Below are 18,247 nucleotides of genomic sequence, written 5' to 3'. Positions count from 1 at the left end.
GATTCACGCCCGGTCCTCACAGCTTTACTTCTGCCAGTATCTCGTCTCCTACCTTCCAAACTTTACAGAAGCTCTCCTTCGAACCTTGCAGAACTAGCACTCCTGAAAGAAAGGATACTGTGGAGACGTGGCTTAGCCACAGCCTGGGGGATGTTTCCAGAATGAGATTTTCACTCTGCAGCGGAGTGTGCGCTGATATGAAACTTCCTGGCAGATTAAAACTGTGTGCCCGACCGAGACTCGAACTCGGGATCTTTGCCTTTCGCGGGGAATTGCTCTACCATCTTTTTTGTTTTTTATTTAAATGTCCGACCCGGTCGGGAATCGAACCTGGGCCCTTGGGACTGACATTCTGTCGCGTTGACCACTTTGTTTTTATTTTTTATTTATTTTTTTTATATTTTTTATAAGGAAGGGAAAATAAACATTTGCTCCAATTTGTTCAAATGGTTCAAATGGCTCTGAGCACTATGGGACTTAACATCTATGGTCATCAGTCCCCTAGAACTTATAACTACTTAAACCTAACTAACCTAAGGACAGCACACAACATCCAGCCATCACGAGGCAGAGAAAATCCCTGACCCCGCCGGGAATCGAACCCGGGAACCCGGGCGTGGGAAGCGAGAACGCTACCGCACGACCACGAGATGCGGGCGCTCCAATTTGTAATGAGAATAGAATGAACAAAGTATATATCATTTCTAGGCTGCCTTCGCGCAATATAAGAAATGAAATGTCTTCTTGAGGTTTTTTTTTTATTTGCCAAGTAGTAAACAGAAAATTTTATGGTGCACAATGGACTATCACTTCATTGTTGAAGTAAAGTTGCTCCGCTGCTCTGCGGGAGAAGGCAATGTTAAAACGAAAATGGGAAAGAAAAAAATGCCTTCTGCATTGGTGAGCGTCTGTATAGTATCTTAAAATTCCGACAATAACTTAAGTCCCAGGAAGCAAATAGGGTTCATACATACAGATCACTTGCAACCTCTGCTATCCGAAATAGTGTATTTGAAGCATTTAACCGTTAATAATGATTTTCAGCATATTTCCAAATATCCTCCTGTAGTCACAATGTTGGCTCATTTTAAAGTGTTCAGTTTCTATGTAAGAATAATAGTCTAGGAAAGTAGCATGCCTATGCTCCATAGTAAACGATGCTGTGTGGCTCATGATCCACGTTGCAGCATTGTTCTTTGCTCGTTTTTGTGGCTGAATGATCTGTAAAAGGTCTACACCACTGGGCGTCGTACGGTCTATCACCGACAATCGTTGACGAAGAAATGTTGTAATTTCTTCTGCACGTCCGCACGTGAGCCTATGAATAAGCGTATCGACTCTTCCGCACGCGTCGCAGTTGGGCATTGGATGAAGGCCTGTTTTATGTAGCTTTTCATTCGTTGCTATTTTATCGTTGACTGTCAGATACCAGTGGGCTATGACGCGTGATGGTAACATGTCGCTGTGCACATTCCGCCATACTATACTCCAATGTGTATGTGGATGTTTTTCTTCGAGACGATTCCTGTGGTTTGTTGTCATAAAGCTTCCTGTTCGTCAGGCTTCCGTTATCCACGATGTTGTGTCGAATGTAGCTCATTTCCATGTAGTACAGTCGCACATATCGGTAAGAAAGTGGAATGCCGGCGATATTAACGGGTGGGTCAAGGCTATGAGGCTTCCACCGCTGAATGAGGTTTGTGATGATACTGGTCCTCCGGGTACGAAACTGCTTCCTGATGCGATTTAGGAGCAGGGTGACACATTTTTTGTGTACCTTAATGAGGTTAAGGCCACTTTTGGACGTAGGTAAGGTTAAGGTATCGAATTGAACTTTGAAAATGTGCCCCCTAAAAAGAAACCAACATAACGCTTGTTGTATACTCTTGGCTAGATGGTCGGGGATTGGAAGAATTTGCGCCAAATAATTCACCTTGCTCGTAATGACGATCTCGATGGTCTTAACTTTCTGTAGTATGTTCAAGTCACGGTCGGAGTGAAGTATCAAAGCAGCACGTATTTTATTAAGCATGTGTGACCAGTTCTTCGTCAGGAATTTGTCTGCATGGGATATGTCTCCGATACCGCCTCCGATCTGCAAAGTTGTGGTTTTAGTTCTATTTAGTATTGCTCCTGAAAGAAACGTGAATGTTTGTAAAACAGTTTCCACCGACAGAAGTTGTTGCGATGATGACACAGTTACGCATATATCGTCAGATACGCAATGCATGGGATAGTGACAGACTCGACGCTAATCCCGATCCCGCTATGAGCTAAGTTGTTCAGTAGAGGCTCTACTGCAATGGCGTACAAAATCATTGACAGAGGACATCCTCGGCGGATGGATTGCTCAATGGAAACTTCTTTTGTAAAATGGCCATTAATGAGAATCCGTCAAGAGGCGTTTGTAGTAAGTTTGCGAATTAATTCTATGAGATGAGGTCCAAACCCTACTTTCTTCATGATTTTACAGAGGAAGTCATGACGTACATGGTCATAAGCCTTCTCAAAATCTAAAACGATCAGAGTGCCCTGTCCTTTGGTTTCAGCATATGAACAGATGATGTCCCTCAAATCGCAGGCAGCTGAGATTGCACTTCGGCCTTGCACTGCACTGTACTGGTGTTGTTGTTGTTGTTGTGGTCTTCAGTCCTGAGACTGGTTTGATGCAGCTCTCCATGCTACTCTATCCTGTGCAAGCTTTTTCATCTCCCAGTACTTACTGCAACCTACATCCTTCTGAATCTGCTTAGTGTATTCATCTCTTGGTCTCCCCCTACGATTTTTACCCTCCACGCTGCCCTCCAATACTAAATTGGTGATCCCTTGATGCCTCAGAACATGTCCTACCAACCGATCCCTTCTTCTGGTCAAGTTGTGCCACAAACTTCTCTTCTCCCCAATCCTATTCAATACTTCCTCATTAGTTATGTGATCCACCCATCTAATCTTCAGCATTCTTCTGTAGCACCACATTTCGAAAGCTTCTATTCTCTTCTTGTCCAAACTATTTATCGTCCATGTTTCACTTCCATACATGGCTACACTCCATACGAATACTTTCAGAAATGACTTCCTGACACTTAAATCAATACTGGATGTTAACAAATTTCTCTTCTTCAGAAACGCTTTCCTCGCCATTGCCAGCCTACATTTTATATCCTCTCTACTTCGACCATCATCAGTTATTTTGCTCCCCAAATAGCAAAACTCCTTTACTACTTTAAGTGCCTCATTTTCTAATCTAATTCCCTCAGCATCACCCGACTTAATTAGACTACATTCCATTATCCTTGTTTTGCTTTTGTTGATGTTCATCTTATATCCTCCTTTCAAGACACTGTCCATTCCATTCAACTGCTCTTCCAAGTCCTTTGCTGTCTCTGACAGAATTACAATGTCATCGGCGAACCTCAAAGTTTTTATTTCTTCTCCATGAATTTTAATACCCACTCCGAATTTTTCTTTTGTTTCCTTTACTGCTTGCTCAATATACAGATTGAACAACATCGGGGACAGGCTACAACCCTGTCTTACTCCCTTCCCAACCACTGCTTCCCTTTCATGTCCCTCGACTCTTATAACTGCCATCTGGTTTCTGTACAAATTGTAAATAGCCTTTCGCTCCCTGTATTTTACCCCTGCCACCTTTAGAATTTGAAAGAGAGTATTCCAGTCAACATTGTCAAAAGCTTTCTCTAAGTCTACAAATGCTAGAAACGTAGGTTTGCCTTTCCTTAATCTTTCTTCTAAGATAAGTCGTAAGGTCAGTATTGCCTCACGTGTTCCAGTATTTCTACGGAATCCAAACTGATCTTCCCCGAGGTTGGCTTCTACTAGTTTTTCCATTCGTCTGTAAAGAATTCGTGTTAGTATTTTGCAGCTGTGACTTATTAAGCTGATAGTTCGGTAATTTTCACATCTGTCAACACCTGCTTTCTTTGGGATTGGAATTATTATATTCTTCTTGAAGTCTGAGGGTATTTCGCCTGTTTCATACATCTTGCTCACCAGATGGTAGAGTTTTGTCAGGACTGGCTCTCCCACGGCCGTCAGTAGTTCCAATGGAATATTGTCTACTCCGGGGGCCTTGTTTCGACTCAGGTCTTTCAGTGCTCTGTCAAACTCTTCACGCAGTATCGTATCTCCCATTTCATCTTCATCTACATCCTTTTCCATTTCCATAATATTGGCCTCAAGTACATCGCCCTTGTATAGACCCTCTAGATACTCCTTCCACCTTTCTGCTTTCCCTTCTTTGCTTAGAACTGGGTTACCATCTGAGCTCTTGATATTCATACAAGTCGTTCTCTTATCTCCAAAGGTCTCTTTAATTTTCCTGTAGGCGGTATCTATCTTACCCCTAGTGAGATAGGCCTCTACATCCTTACATTTGTCCTCTAGCCATCCCTGCTTAGCCATTTTGCACTTCCTGTCGATATCATTTTTGAGACGTTTGTATTCCTTTTTGCCTGTTTCACTTACTGCATTTTTATATTTTCTCCTTTCATCAATTAAATTCAATATTTCTTCTGTTACCCAAGGATTTCTACTAGCCCTCGTCTTTTTACCTACTTGATCCTCTGCTGCCTTCACTACTTCATCCCTCAAAGCTACCCATTCTTCTTCTACTGTATTTATTTCCCCCATTCCTGTCAATTGCTCCCTTATGCTCTCCCTGAATCTCTGTACAACCTCTGGTTCTTTTAGTTTATCCAGGTCCCATCTCCTTAAATTCCCACCTTTTTGCAGTTTCTTCAGTTTTAATCTACAGGTCATAACCAATAGATTGTGATCAGAGTCCACATCTGCCCCTGGAAATGTCTTACAATTTAAAACCTGGTTCCTAAATCTCTGTCTTACCATTATATAATCTATCTGAAACCTTTTAGTATCTCCAGGGTTCTTCCATGTATACAACCTTCTTTCATGATTCTTAAACCAAGTGTTAGTTATGATTATGTTGTGCTCTGTGCAAAATTCTACCAGGCGGCTTCCTCTTTCATTTCTGTCCCCCAATCCATATTCACCTACTATGTTTCCTTCTCTCCCTTTTCCTACACTCGAATTCCAGTCACCCATGACTATTAAATTTTCGTCTCCCTTCACTACCTGAATAATTTCTTTTATTTCATCATACATTTCTTCAATTTCTTCGTCATCTGCAGAGCTAGTTGGCATACAAACTTGTACTACTGTAGTAGGTGTGGGCTTCGTATCTATCTTGGCCACAATAATGCGTTCACTATGCTGTTTGTAGTAGCTTACCCGCATTCCTATTTTCCTATTCATTATTAAACCTACTCCTGCATTACCCCTATTTGATTTTGTGTTTATAACCCTGTAGTCACCTGACCAGAAGTCTTGTTCCTCCTGCCACCGAACTTCACTAATTCCCACTATATCTAACTTCAACCTATCCATTTCCCTTTTTAAATTTTCTAACCTACCTGCCCGTTTAAGGGATCTGACATTCCACCCTCCGATCCGTAGAACGCCAGTTTTCTTTCTCCTGATAACGACATCCTCTTGAGTAGTCCCCGCCCGGAGATCCGAATGGGGGACTATTTTACCTCCGGAATATTTTACCCAAGAGGACGCCATCATCATGTAATCATACAGTAAAGCTGCATGCCCTCGGGAAAAATTACGGCTGTAGTTTCCCCTTGCTTTCAGCCGTTCGCAGTACCAGCACAGCAAGGCCGTTTTGGTTATTGTTACAAGGCCAGATCAGTCAATCATCCAGACTGTTGCCCTTGCAACTACTGAAAAGGCTGCTGCCCCTCTTCAGGAACCACACGTTTGTCTGGCCTCTCAACAGATACCCCTCCGTTGTGGTTGCACCTACGGTACGGCTATCTGTATCGCTGAGGCACGCAAGCCTCCCCACCAACGGCAAGGTCCATGGTTCATGGGGGGGACTGTACTGGTAACTGCCTAAAACCTTGTACATAACGGTTTGCATCCGTAGCTTAATCGATCTAGTGGTGATTTTGAAATCGGCATTCAGGAGTGTGATGGGTCGCATATTTTCGACCTTCCTGCTGTTCCCTTTTTTCGGTAAGGGCAAGATGATACCTTCCTCAATGCCTTGGGTATTACTTCCAGGTGCCAGAGTTCATTCGCTATCTCGAGGAGTGTCGGACCGAGGAGGTTCCAGTATCGCTGGTAAAACTCAGCGCTGAGACCGTCGGGTCCTGGTGATTTCCCTTTCCTTGCACTGTGGACCACCAGTCGGATTTCGTCCTCTGTGAAACCAGATTCCAGATTTGCATTATCCTGTTGTGACAAGCGACAGCTCAAGATCCTAAGAAAATCGTCGCACGAGTGTTCATCAACGGATTGCTTCTTGTAAAGTTGACTATAATAGTCGTAGACGTGCGAGATGATGTCACGTTGCTTCGTGATGGCCTTCTCAGCGTCATCAACGACGGCTTCAATCAACATGGCTTTACACCGTTTCGTCGTTCTCAGGATGTGGTACAGAGCGGCCCGTTCTTCGGCGGCTACGTCCTTGGGGTGGGCTCGCACGATGATGCCTTGCATTCGTTGGCGTTGTGTCGCCGTGATCTTCGCTTTATATCGTTTGATCTTTACATCGATATCGCGAGAAGAATTGGCAGTGCGACTGTACAGTTCTCTCAAACAGCGATAATAAAATTCAATAGTCTGTTTCTGCCAAAAGCTTTTTTGTCGGGCGTAGCTCATGAGGGTGAGGCGTAATTTAGGCTTAGCACACTGAATCCACCACTGTAGAACGCTAGCGTGACGACGTCGGTGCCGCTGGAGCTGTTGCCACGTTATGTTCACCTCCTCTTCAAGTTGGGCATCCTGCAGAAGGTTGACATTCAATTTCCAGTAGCCTTTCCCGCGGTAAATTTGCTGGCGTTGCAGGTTAAGGTAACACTAATATGCACAATGGTCGGAGATGTTGACAGGAGCTATGTCACAGTTCACAGTGTGTCGCTGGAGGGCGTCGGACACATAGATCCTATCCAGCCGACTGGCAGAATGACTGGTTACGAAGGTGTACGCTACCCGTTCACCGTGCAGTTGTTCCCATGTATCGTGAAGACGCATGCCATGAATTAAATGTTCAAGTTAGATACATCCGTTCGTGTTAGGAGTTTGGTCTCTGTCGTTGAGCACACAACTGACGTCACCACCAAGGATGGGATGTGCGCGATAAGCGTTAAGAAGAATGGGAACCTCGTTTTTATAAAAAGTTGAACGATCTCTCTTATGAGTGCTACCTGAGGGGGCGTACACGTTAACAATCTGCACACCGTTCACTCGAAGAGAAATGCCAAGACCACTAGGCAGCCGCTGCACATCCGCAAAGGGTATACCGTCTCGCAGATGTATGGCAGTGCCTACAGCATCCTGGAGATTGATGTTATCAATAAGAACGTAACCGGGCACTTCTAAGACTGTGACTACCCCCTGTAGGAGGGCAATGTTAACGCTGGTACCATACAAGAAATCAGTTAGCGAACGGAGTTTCAGCGCACTTTGAATCCTAGTGACGTTAAGTGTGGTAATGTTGTAGGTTTGGCTGTCGCGCATGATGGCTCAGAGGACAATGAGCTCTGAGTGTTGGATCGTCCTTGTCGACGGCTTTGAACCGAGCTCGTTGGTAACGTCTGGAGTACGAGGTGAAATGTCAAAACCAATAACGGGTCAGGAAGTGGAAGTGTCGCAGCGCGATGGTCATGCGCGAGAGCAGCTACTGCTGCATCTCCTCGTTCTGCTGCCACCACGGCTCACTGCTGTCGGGGTGCTGCGCAGTGCGCGCGCCGCCCTGCCCGCCACCGCCGGCTGAGTCTGTCAGCGTGGTCGCATCCGTCTGGACACCACGCGGGGCTGCGACTGACGTCAGCGAGTTCCTGCGGGAGCGCTGCTGCAGCTGCTCGCTGCTCTGCTCGCTCTTCTTCTTAGCCGTTACGGTGCTCTGTTCCCTCTCGACGCTCAGTAGTGCCTTCAGGTGTTTGGTTTGTTCACGAATGCGTTCTTGCCTCGCGGTGTCCTCGCAGCGCACGGAGCAAGAAGATTGAGGTTCAGTGTCGCTGCGACTTTCTGACATGTGTACGGGTCTCAAATCATCCGACTTTTCCTCTTTGTTACTATTCCCTTTGTTTCTCCTTTGGCGGCCTTTCTTCGTTTCTGCTACAGTCTCTACCGATAGGGGTGGTTCAGGCAAACTGATCTGCACCCGCTCCTGTATCTCAAATGGCTTAGTGTCAGAGGTGGCTGGCGCATCGTTGGTATCCAGCGGTAACTGTCCCGGCGAGGATGACGGGGCCGAATCGACGTCCGTCCTACCCCGAATGTCCACCTGAACTCGCATCTCCGCCTCGCTAACACGTTCCGGCTGCCGGGGTGGTGGTACAGTCCCCGCGACTACCTCACTCAATAGCGGAACAAGCCTTTCACTACCGTCTGCAGGACGTTCCCGTGGAAGTTGAAATGGACGTCGACGTGTGCAGTTCATCCGCAGATGTTCTATTGAATGGCAGATCGAACAGGTAAGGGGTTGTCCAATGTAAGTTACCTCTGCACGACAGCCGCCAATGACAACATAGGAAGGTATATGCTTTTTTAAGTCTACACGTACACTTCGCACCCCGCTGTTAACTTGGTAGCGATATACACTCGACCATTTTTCATTTGTAACTAACAAAACAGCGCCGTACAATGACAGAGAACGTGCAATCAGATCATTAGGGCACTCAAGTGGCACATTAAATACCCTGACGGTTCTCACTCCATACCCCGAAGGCACGATTTGGACGTTACTAATACTGCCATCATTATGACGAAATGGTCTCACGCCAGCATGCTCCTCAACCAATTTCTCATAAGTGTCACTCGAAATAAATTTGACAAATAACGAGTACTGCACAAAGTCCAACTGGAACGTGTTGACTATATCTTCAGGCAATTTCAAATCCTCAAAGATCCACTCATGAATTTCAAACGCCGTCGGTCGCAAGGCAGTGCGATCGAAAACACACTGAACGCTGTTCGCTCTGTTAAACGTCGACATCGTACTTACAACAGTTATACAGAAACAAATGTTAACAGCGCTCGCACACGCTGCTCAGCTCTCCACCTCAGCACTACTCACGAGTGCTCTACCATCTGAGCTACCGAAGAACGACTCACGCCCGGTCCTCACAGCTTTACTTCTGCCAGTATCTCGTCTCCTGCCTTCCAAACTTTACAGAAGCTCTCCTGCGAACCTTGCAGAACTAGCACTCCTGAAAGAAAGGATACTGTGGAGACATGGCTTAGCCACAGCCTGGGGGATGTTTCCAGAATGAGATTTTCACTCTGCAGCGGAGTGTGCGCTGATATGAAACTTCGTGGCAGATTAAAACTGCGTGCCCGACCGAGACTCGAACTCGGGACCTTTGCCTTTCACGGGCAAGTGCTCTACCGTCTGAGCTACCGAAGCACGACTCACGCCCGGTCCTCACAGCTTTACTTCTGCCAGTATCTCGTCTCCTACCTTCCAAAGTGTACAGAAGCTCTCCTGCGAAAAAGTTTCAGAACTAGCACTCCTGAAAGAAAGGATACTGCGGAGACATGGCTTAGCCACAGGTTGGGGGATGTTTCGAGAGTGAGATTTTCACTCTGCAGCGGAGTGTGCGCTGATATGAAACTTCCTGGCAGATTAAAACTGCGTGCCCGACCGAGACTCGAACTCGGGACCTTTGCCTTTCACGGGCAAGTGCTCTACCGTCTGAGCTACCGAAGCACGACTCACGCCCGCTCCTCACAGCTTTACTTCTGCCAGTATCTCGTCTCCTACCTTCCAAAGTGTACAGAAGCTCTCCTGCGAAAAAGTTTCAGAACTAGCACTCCTGAAAGAAAGGATACTGCGGAGACATGGCTTAGCCACAGGTTGGGGGATGTTTCGAGAGTGAGATTTTCACTCTGCAGCGGAGTGTGCGCTGATATGAAACTTCCTGGCAGATTAAAACTGCGTGCCCGACCGAGAATCGAACTCGGGACCTTTGCCTTTCGCGGACAAGTGCTCTACCAGCTGAACCACCGAAGCACGACTCCGCTGCAGAGTGAAAATCTCATTCTGGAAACATCCCCCAGGCTGTGGCTAAGCCATGTCTCCGCAGTATCCTTTCTTTCAGGAGTGCTAGTTCTGCAAGGTTCGCAGGAGAGCTTCTGTAAAGTTGGGAAGGTAGGAGACGAGATACTGGCAGAAGTAAAGCTGTGAGGACCGGGCGTGAGTCGTTCTTCGGTAGCTCAAATGGTAGAGCACTTGCCCGCGAAAGGCAAAGGTCCCGAGTTCGAGTCTCGGTCGGGCACACAGTTTTAATCTGCCAGGAAGTTTCATATCAGCGCACACTCCGCTGCAGAGTGAAGAGTGCTGGAAGCCTAATGCTTTTGAAGACGTGAAAGATCACGAAAGGATGTCATTTCTATGTTTGGCTTGTTAGTAGGCCTAGTGTTAATATTGCGTAGGATTTTTGTTGAAGAATTAGTAAGAGGAATTTCCAGATTCATTTGCAGTCGAAAGTTAGTTCTAGATATTTCATTGTATTAGTCTGCTGGTCAAAGTGGTAGTGTTTGTTATGGCGGAAGTGAGTAGGGAAGGGAATTAGTTGGTGGTTCGTCCTATAGATTCTGTGCTGTTCTGCAAAATCTAGCGTCGTCAGTTGAAGGAGACACAGCGATCTCTTTTTTCTTTCACAAATCTTAAGACTAGTCTTGATGGCAGTGCAGTCCAGCAGTAACTAAATAACCGATTCCAGTTGACCTACTTCCATTTTCCGAACATACTTTCATGGAAAGTGATTCCAGAGATTCCAGACAACGTAAATCACCACAAATTATTTACTATGAGTAGTATTTTGACCACTCAACCGTAGCAACGGTCTTGTGTTGGTCAGGTACCATCACAGTGAGAGTATGATCTGAAGATGCTAGTTGGTTAAATGAAAGCGGTTGTCTTGTTACAATAGGATTGTTTTGCGATCTAGACTATTAAAATTTGTAATATTTCGTTATTGTTGACAGAATTTATTGTTAGGTGCTAGAGGTTGCACAAGGTCGTAAAATTTTGAGAGTGGAGTAGAGGGATCTCTTGGGAAAGATAGTGCGTTGCGTGTTTGGTAAGGAAGGCAACATTACTAGGCTACTGGAGCAGGTGAGTTCGGGGAATGACGTGGACATGTGGACAGTGTAAATGAGGTATTAGGAAAAAGGATAGTTGTGTAGGTCAGCTTCTACAAGAATGGTGATCAAAGATGGAGTTGTCGAGAATGCTGATGATATCTTGAAGGTGGGAAGCAGAGGGCTTAACGTTACTGAGTTATCAGGTAGGTAGTGGCTGACTGTTGTAGAGATGCGAATAATAGGGTGTGTGATTGAGCTTATGAGAGAATGAGATGTTTTACAAGACAATGATCTGTTCACAGGCGATGTAATATTGAATTTTGAAGATATCTCACTAATTTTAGTTAATATTTACCTATTATAAGTTACGAAAGTTTTACTGTATTTACTAGTAACACACAAGAATGTCGTAGTATCTGGTATGGAAGAAGGCTTAACAGAGTCTATAAGAATAGGACACATGGAGCCAAGTGGGACGATCGTGGTAGCGGCTTCCGACAAGATTCTACGAAGCAAGAATAAAATAAGGATTATACCAGTCCAGTTTTGTAGGGTAATTTGATTGCTTCGTACGAATACAATTCCACTAGGCATCCCAGATAAAGTTTACTCTTTTATTAGTTTTGGCGGAGGAAGGATTTTCGGGAGTGGATTTGCGTCTATTGGGTCTGGAGTTTGGGGCTGTAACAAGAACTGGGAGTTGATAACATCCGACTGGACATGTGAAATTATGTGGCTGAAAATGCACAGTGATCCGAAAATTACATCTGGGGCGGAAGCTATTCTCAGTTGTGAATGTTGAAGAAGAAGAAGAATTGTGTCGTCTAGTAGGGTGTTTGTTAAGGTGATACAGGGTTAATTCAGGATGGAACTGGCTGTGTATGTTGAGGTTAGTGTAAATGACTTAAATGAAGAATAGTTTATCGATATTGATGAAGCAGTCATAAGGTACGGAATTATTGGACAGATATAATTGGTAGCATAGTTACATTTAGGTTTTGTAAGAAAATTTCAAAGATAAGGTGTTCAGCAGGACGATTGTAGAAAAGCTGTGAGCAAATAGAAAAATCTCTGATGCGGCCGACTGAAATTCTGTCTCAGATGCTGTAACCAGGATTATACTCGTAATGCGTACAGATACAGTTGGATGTAATGTGAGGCTGTAAAAATGTTTCATTAAGGATAAGCACATGATGGTGTTTTGGGATAGGATTAAGGGAATTTCGTTAAAACTGAGAGAATGGATGTTGTGGAATAATATGTTGTGTCACTGTTACGTCAAGATGTGTTACATGCAGTCTAAGGTCAAGATGTGTTAAAAACATGCAGTCTAAAGTAAAATACAGGGTTTAAACTAGTGGATTGTGAGTCTGGTTTTAAGACTAGTGTACTTGAGAACTGAGGCAGAAGGAGGATCAGGAAGTCTGATGGAAGAGATGAGAATGTCAGATGCTAAACTTACCGAAGAAAAATAAATACTATTTACTCAATTTTTATTTTTATGTGTAAAAAATTCATGCACTGGTTTGCGTATTTGTTGCAATCGATTTCGAAGTCACAAAGTTTCAGTTTCAAGAAAATAAAACAGCGCAATGTCGAGTCATATTAGTGTGACCATTTGTAAAAACCTCAAAAACTACCTTTTGCAGCACGGACCTCTGCGAGACGTGCAGGAAGACAGTCAGTGAGATTATGGAAGGAACCGACGGGAATGTGGAGCCAGCAGACTTCATTGCCATGGCCAGATGCGCTATGCTTCTCGGTTGAGGATCCATAGCGCGAACATCCCAATCGAGGAAAAGCCACAACTTCTCGATTGGGGAGTCTGGCGGCCAGGGGAATACGGTAAATTCATCCTGGTGCTCTTCGAACCACGCACGTACACTGCGAGCTGTGTGACACGTTGCATTGTCCTGCTTGTATATGCCATCGTGCTGAGGAAAAACAAACTGCATGTAGGCGTGAACATAGTCCCAAAGGACATATGCATACTTGAGTTGATCCAGTGTGCCTTCCAGGATGACGAGATCAACCAGGGAATGCCACGAGAACATTCCCAGACCATAATTCTTCCTTGCTTACTTTCAGACGTTTCACACTTATACGTCAACCACCATCTGTCCAATGGAGCATAAGATTAGATTAGATTCAGTTTACCTTCCATAGATCTAAAAAATGAGATGATGCTCGTGGGTGTGGACCATGTCAGAAAGTATGACATAAAAACATAAAACATTTGAATATAATACTTACTACCCTGATCATTTGTCAGGAGATAGTCGAAAATAAGTTAATACAATGCAGTAAACTGGGACAGCTAATATTTACAGCATTAACACACTGTCAGAATGAAACACTGTTATCCACTGTTAGTAAAGTTATCATACGCAAAATACCTAACCTTGACTGTTGTGACCAAATGTCGTCAAAACTGAAATCTAACAGTTATTTTTACTTAAGCTGACGTAACAGTCTCTGTTAAGATATTCATCTATGGAGTAGAAGCAGTTGCCTATCAAAAAGTCTTTCAAACTCTCTTTAAACCGTGCTTTATCTGAAACCAAGTTTTTAATGGTTGCTGGCAATTTATTAAAAATGTGTGTTCCTGAATATTGGACCCCTTTTTGGACCAAGGTAAATGATTTTAGGCTTTTATGTAGATTCTTCTTATTCCTGGTATTGATACTGTGTACTGAGCTATTGGTTGGAAATAGAGATGTACTACTTGCAACAAATTTCATTAAGGAATAAATATACTGAGAAGCAGTGGTTAAAATACAAAGTTCCTTGAACAATTTTCTACAATATGTTCTTGAATCTACACCACAAATGATTCTTACCACACGCTTTTACACCCTAAAAACTTTTGCTCGGTTTGATGAGTTGCCCCAGAATATGTTCCCATATGACATAACAGAATGAAATTAATCAAAGTATGAAAGTTTTTTAATATTTGTATCTCCTACATCTGACATCGTTCTCATGGTAAATACAGAATTGTTTAGGTGCTTAAGCAATTCTATGATATGCCCTTCCCAACTGTATTTATTATCAAGTTGTAATCCCAGATATTTAACACTGTCAACCTCTTCGATCTGCGTGTCTTCATACGTTATACTCATGCTGGAAGGAAATGTCTTACAGGTTCTGAACTGCATATAGTGGGTCTTCTCAAAGTTTAATGACAAAGAATTAGCTTTAAACCACTTATTAATGTCAGTGAAAATTTGATTAGCAGCTATTTCTAAACCTGTACTGGACTTGCTACTTATTGCAATGTTTGTATCTGCAAACAAAACAAACTTAGCATCTGGCAATGTAACAGATGAGAGGTGAGTAATATAGACAAGAACAAGTAATGGACCCAAAATGGAACCTTGAGTAACACCACATGTAATTAATTCCCAGTCAGGTGAAGACTGACTGCTTACTGCACAGGTATTTCGCAACGACTAAACGTGATTCATCTGAAAAGGCTACCTGTCGCCACTCAGTGGACGTAAAGCTGCTGTACTGGCGTGCAAATCCAAGCCTTCGTCGCCACTGAACAGCAGTTAGATTGGCTGCAGGAACCAGGGACCTGCTGCGGTGGCCCATAAACAGCAGTGTCCGCTGAACGGTCATTGAGGAGACTGCTGGTAGCCCCTTGGTTCCTCTGGGCGGTCGGTTGCTCAACAGATGCACGTATGTTTCCAGGTACACATTTCCGCAGCTGTCATTCATCCCTATCATCTACGGTCTGTGGTGCACCACAGTTGCCTCGGGGCCGGGTTTAGAAACGCCATATTGCCATGAACCATATAACTTAACCACAGCGGCACGCAAAAAGTTAACAAACTTAGCCTTTCGGGAAAGGCTTCCACTCTTGCCCCAAAATCCTGCCGCCTGTGAGTGACTATTCCACGTTGACACTGAACATAGGCGGTGGTCACATTAATGAAACTGGATCGTGTATATCGTGTGAATATGAGGCAGCATCCATCCACCAAGGGGTAATGTCTACAACTCAAGTGACAGGTTCAATTAAAATGCAAACATTACAACAAAAAGAGCATTCAATAAAAATTGACATTAAATAATGTTAAATTGGTAAGCAACCCTAAAAATATTTTCTTCCAGACGTCAAAGGGATGAGAATGTTAAGATTACTAAATAAAAAGGAGAACTAATACAATGTTTTCTAATGCCGGCCGGTGTGGCCGTGCGGTTCTAGGCGCTTCAGTCTGGAACCGCGTGACCGCTGCGGTCGCAGGTTCGAATCCTGCCTCGGGCATGGATGTGTGTGGTGTCCTTAGGTTAGTTAGGTTTAATTAGTTCTAAGTTCTAGGCGACTGATGACCTCAGAAGTTAAGTCGCATAGTGCTCAGAGCCATTATTTGTTTTCTAATTCAGCCTTCAATGACGTAACCGGTGGAGATGGTAACACAAGTGTAAATCAGAGAAAGTTAACCAGCTTCTTCGTGGTGTCTTCATAGCAAATTACAAATGTCGTTTTAATAAAAAAAAGAGGCCACTATGAGTGACAGCCACAAAATAATATTTTAGAAAAAATTAAAAATTGTGGCAGACCGTGACTCGAATCTGGATTTTCCATTCGTCGCGAGCAGTCGACTTACAAACTTCCATCATCTGAGCACACTTTCAGCAGGCCAGGAGATGCCCAGATCTCCATCTGTCCCCCCCCCCCCCCCCCAAGACATGTACACACCCACCCACACCCAGGCACATAAACCCACCCACCCACCCACACACACACACATACATCAGGACAAATTGAGGTTTAGCTCGGTCCTGGAAGCGTTCTGGGATAGCCGAAGTGGTTAAGACGGCCGCTTGCGACAAGTGGGGGACATCTGGATTGGAGTCCTGGGCAGGCACAAACTTTCATTTGCTCTGAAATATTCTACGGATGATGGGGAACCTTACTCACAGTTTGCGAGTTCATTCTGAATTGAACACAGCTGTTGATAGTCAACACAGTGTCTCAGACATTGGACTGACAAATTTTTCTCAACAATGGATGACTTCCCAGACTCCATTGTTGTAGAATGGAGTTTGATAGTTCAGAAAATTTCCAACTCGAAGAGCACCATCATTCATCATCATTCTGGAATTGACTGGTAAGCAATGGTGTTCTTCTTCCAAACAAGAGAGAAAGAAGTGACTGGGTATCATGTCAGAACAACACCAGCGTCGTGAAGGGGGCGGGGGGGGGGGGGGCGGTAGGTACAATTTGATAGTTCAGAGAAGCAGCAAAGGTTGTGACTGTGTCCTGCGTGGTGGAATGAACTGGGGCCTGGTCCTTAAGTAAAAACACCCTCTTGGGTAGCTTCCCCCGACACTTCGTCTTGACGACCGGCTGCAACTTCGTTAGGAGATACTGGTAAATCGCTCCTGTAATGGTTCGCTCCTTATGGGCATAGTCTGTTAGCAACACAAAATGGAAGTCGCAAAAAATACTTAGCAACAATTTTGCACGACAAGGATTGGGTCCTCACCTTCTTCAGTGACTATGAATCCACATGTTTCCAATGCTTACTTTGCACCACTGCCTGGGAGTCATACTAATACATCCACCATTCGTCCATGCTTCCCCTCACTATGTTACAAAAGATTTTTAGCTACGGTATCCAGGAATTGTTAAATTGGCAATGGTAGGATAAAATTGTGGGGGGTGAAAAAGATTAAAATATGTGAAACAGGCTATCGACAATGTTTTGTGGAATAGGATTGACAGAAGACAGTAGGAAATGAAAGACAGTATCGAACTCGAAGGACTACTGAGACAAAAGAAACCTACCACAGAAGTTGAGTGTCACTGAGTGAAATCTATTTGTTGTGGCCACAGTATTGCAACGATTAAGATAAGTAATACCGGACGTCGGTAGGTAATTGTTAATAATTTAGATATCATATCAACCTGTAACTTCTGACTTTGGTCTGTGGCTGGAACGATTTCGAGCTTGGAATGTGCACAAATGGTTTAGAGAAGATTCCACGGATCGTCGTCATCATCAGTGTCACAACAGGCCTTTGTGAACCTTGGCATCTGTAGAAGATAATTCCATTCGTTCCTGTTTGATGCTAAACTACTTCAGTTCTGAATTCCAATTATTGTTCTATCCTCTCTGACATCTTTCTCCCACCTCAGCTTTGGTCTTCCAGTCCTCCTAGTTCCTTCGGGCACTGCGTTGAACACTTTCTAAATCATTCTGTCATTAGCTCTCAGTACATGTCTACCCATTCTAGCATTTTAATGTCAATGCAGCTGACAGTGTCTGGTTCATCACATAGATTATGTAATTCATAGTTGAATCTCCTCCTCCAAGCACCCTTCTTCCATCGGTCCAAGGATTTGTCTCAGATATTTCTTCCAAATATGTGAAGTTGCTCTTCATCGAACTTTATTAGTGTACAGGAATCAGCACCTAATGTTAGCAGTTGCCTCGCTAAAACTTTATATATAATAGCTTTGGTTTTCCTGAATAGCATCTTAGATTTCAGATGTTTTCTGCGTTGGAAGACAATGCCCATTTCTGGATTTCACAGCTGACATTGTTCTTACAGTTACCTCCGATTCTAGGTATCTGAAAGTATGCACGACAGGAACCACATGAACCAGTTTTCATGAATAGGGGTTCATTATGGTGTACTTAGTTTTCCTTTCATTGAACTGTAGGTTTAGTTTTCTAGCAGCTTTTTCCAGACTTGTAAATGCTTCTTTCATGGTTCTTGGCGTTCTTGAATTTATATCAATATCAGTTGCATACGCTATCACTTGAACTGATGCGTACACGATAGTCCCCGCCCACCCAGGGAACTGTGCATGTTGACTTGAGCACTTCTGGGACGGGGAGGTACGTCGGCCTTCGGATCGAATCCACCCGGCGGATTAACGTTGTGCGGCCAACTTGGATGTGGTTTTCAGGCGGCTTCCCACACCCCACAAGGTGAATACCGTCTTAGTTTCCATGTTCCGTCTAAAAAGAAAAAAAAAAAGCTACGTAATTAGAATACTTTGTCTCACTTGCACACAGAATTTACTCTATACGCAGACATATTGAGTACAATGCTTCTGACCTTGGGGTTGAGTGAGAGACTGATGTCC

The sequence above is a fragment of the Schistocerca piceifrons genome, chromosome 3 (genome assembly GCF_021461385.2).
Source record: "Schistocerca piceifrons isolate TAMUIC-IGC-003096 chromosome 3, iqSchPice1.1, whole genome shotgun sequence".
Classification (NCBI taxonomy): Eukaryota; Metazoa; Arthropoda; class Insecta; order Orthoptera; family Acrididae; genus Schistocerca; species Schistocerca piceifrons.
This window is presented reverse-complemented; position numbering follows the sequence as displayed.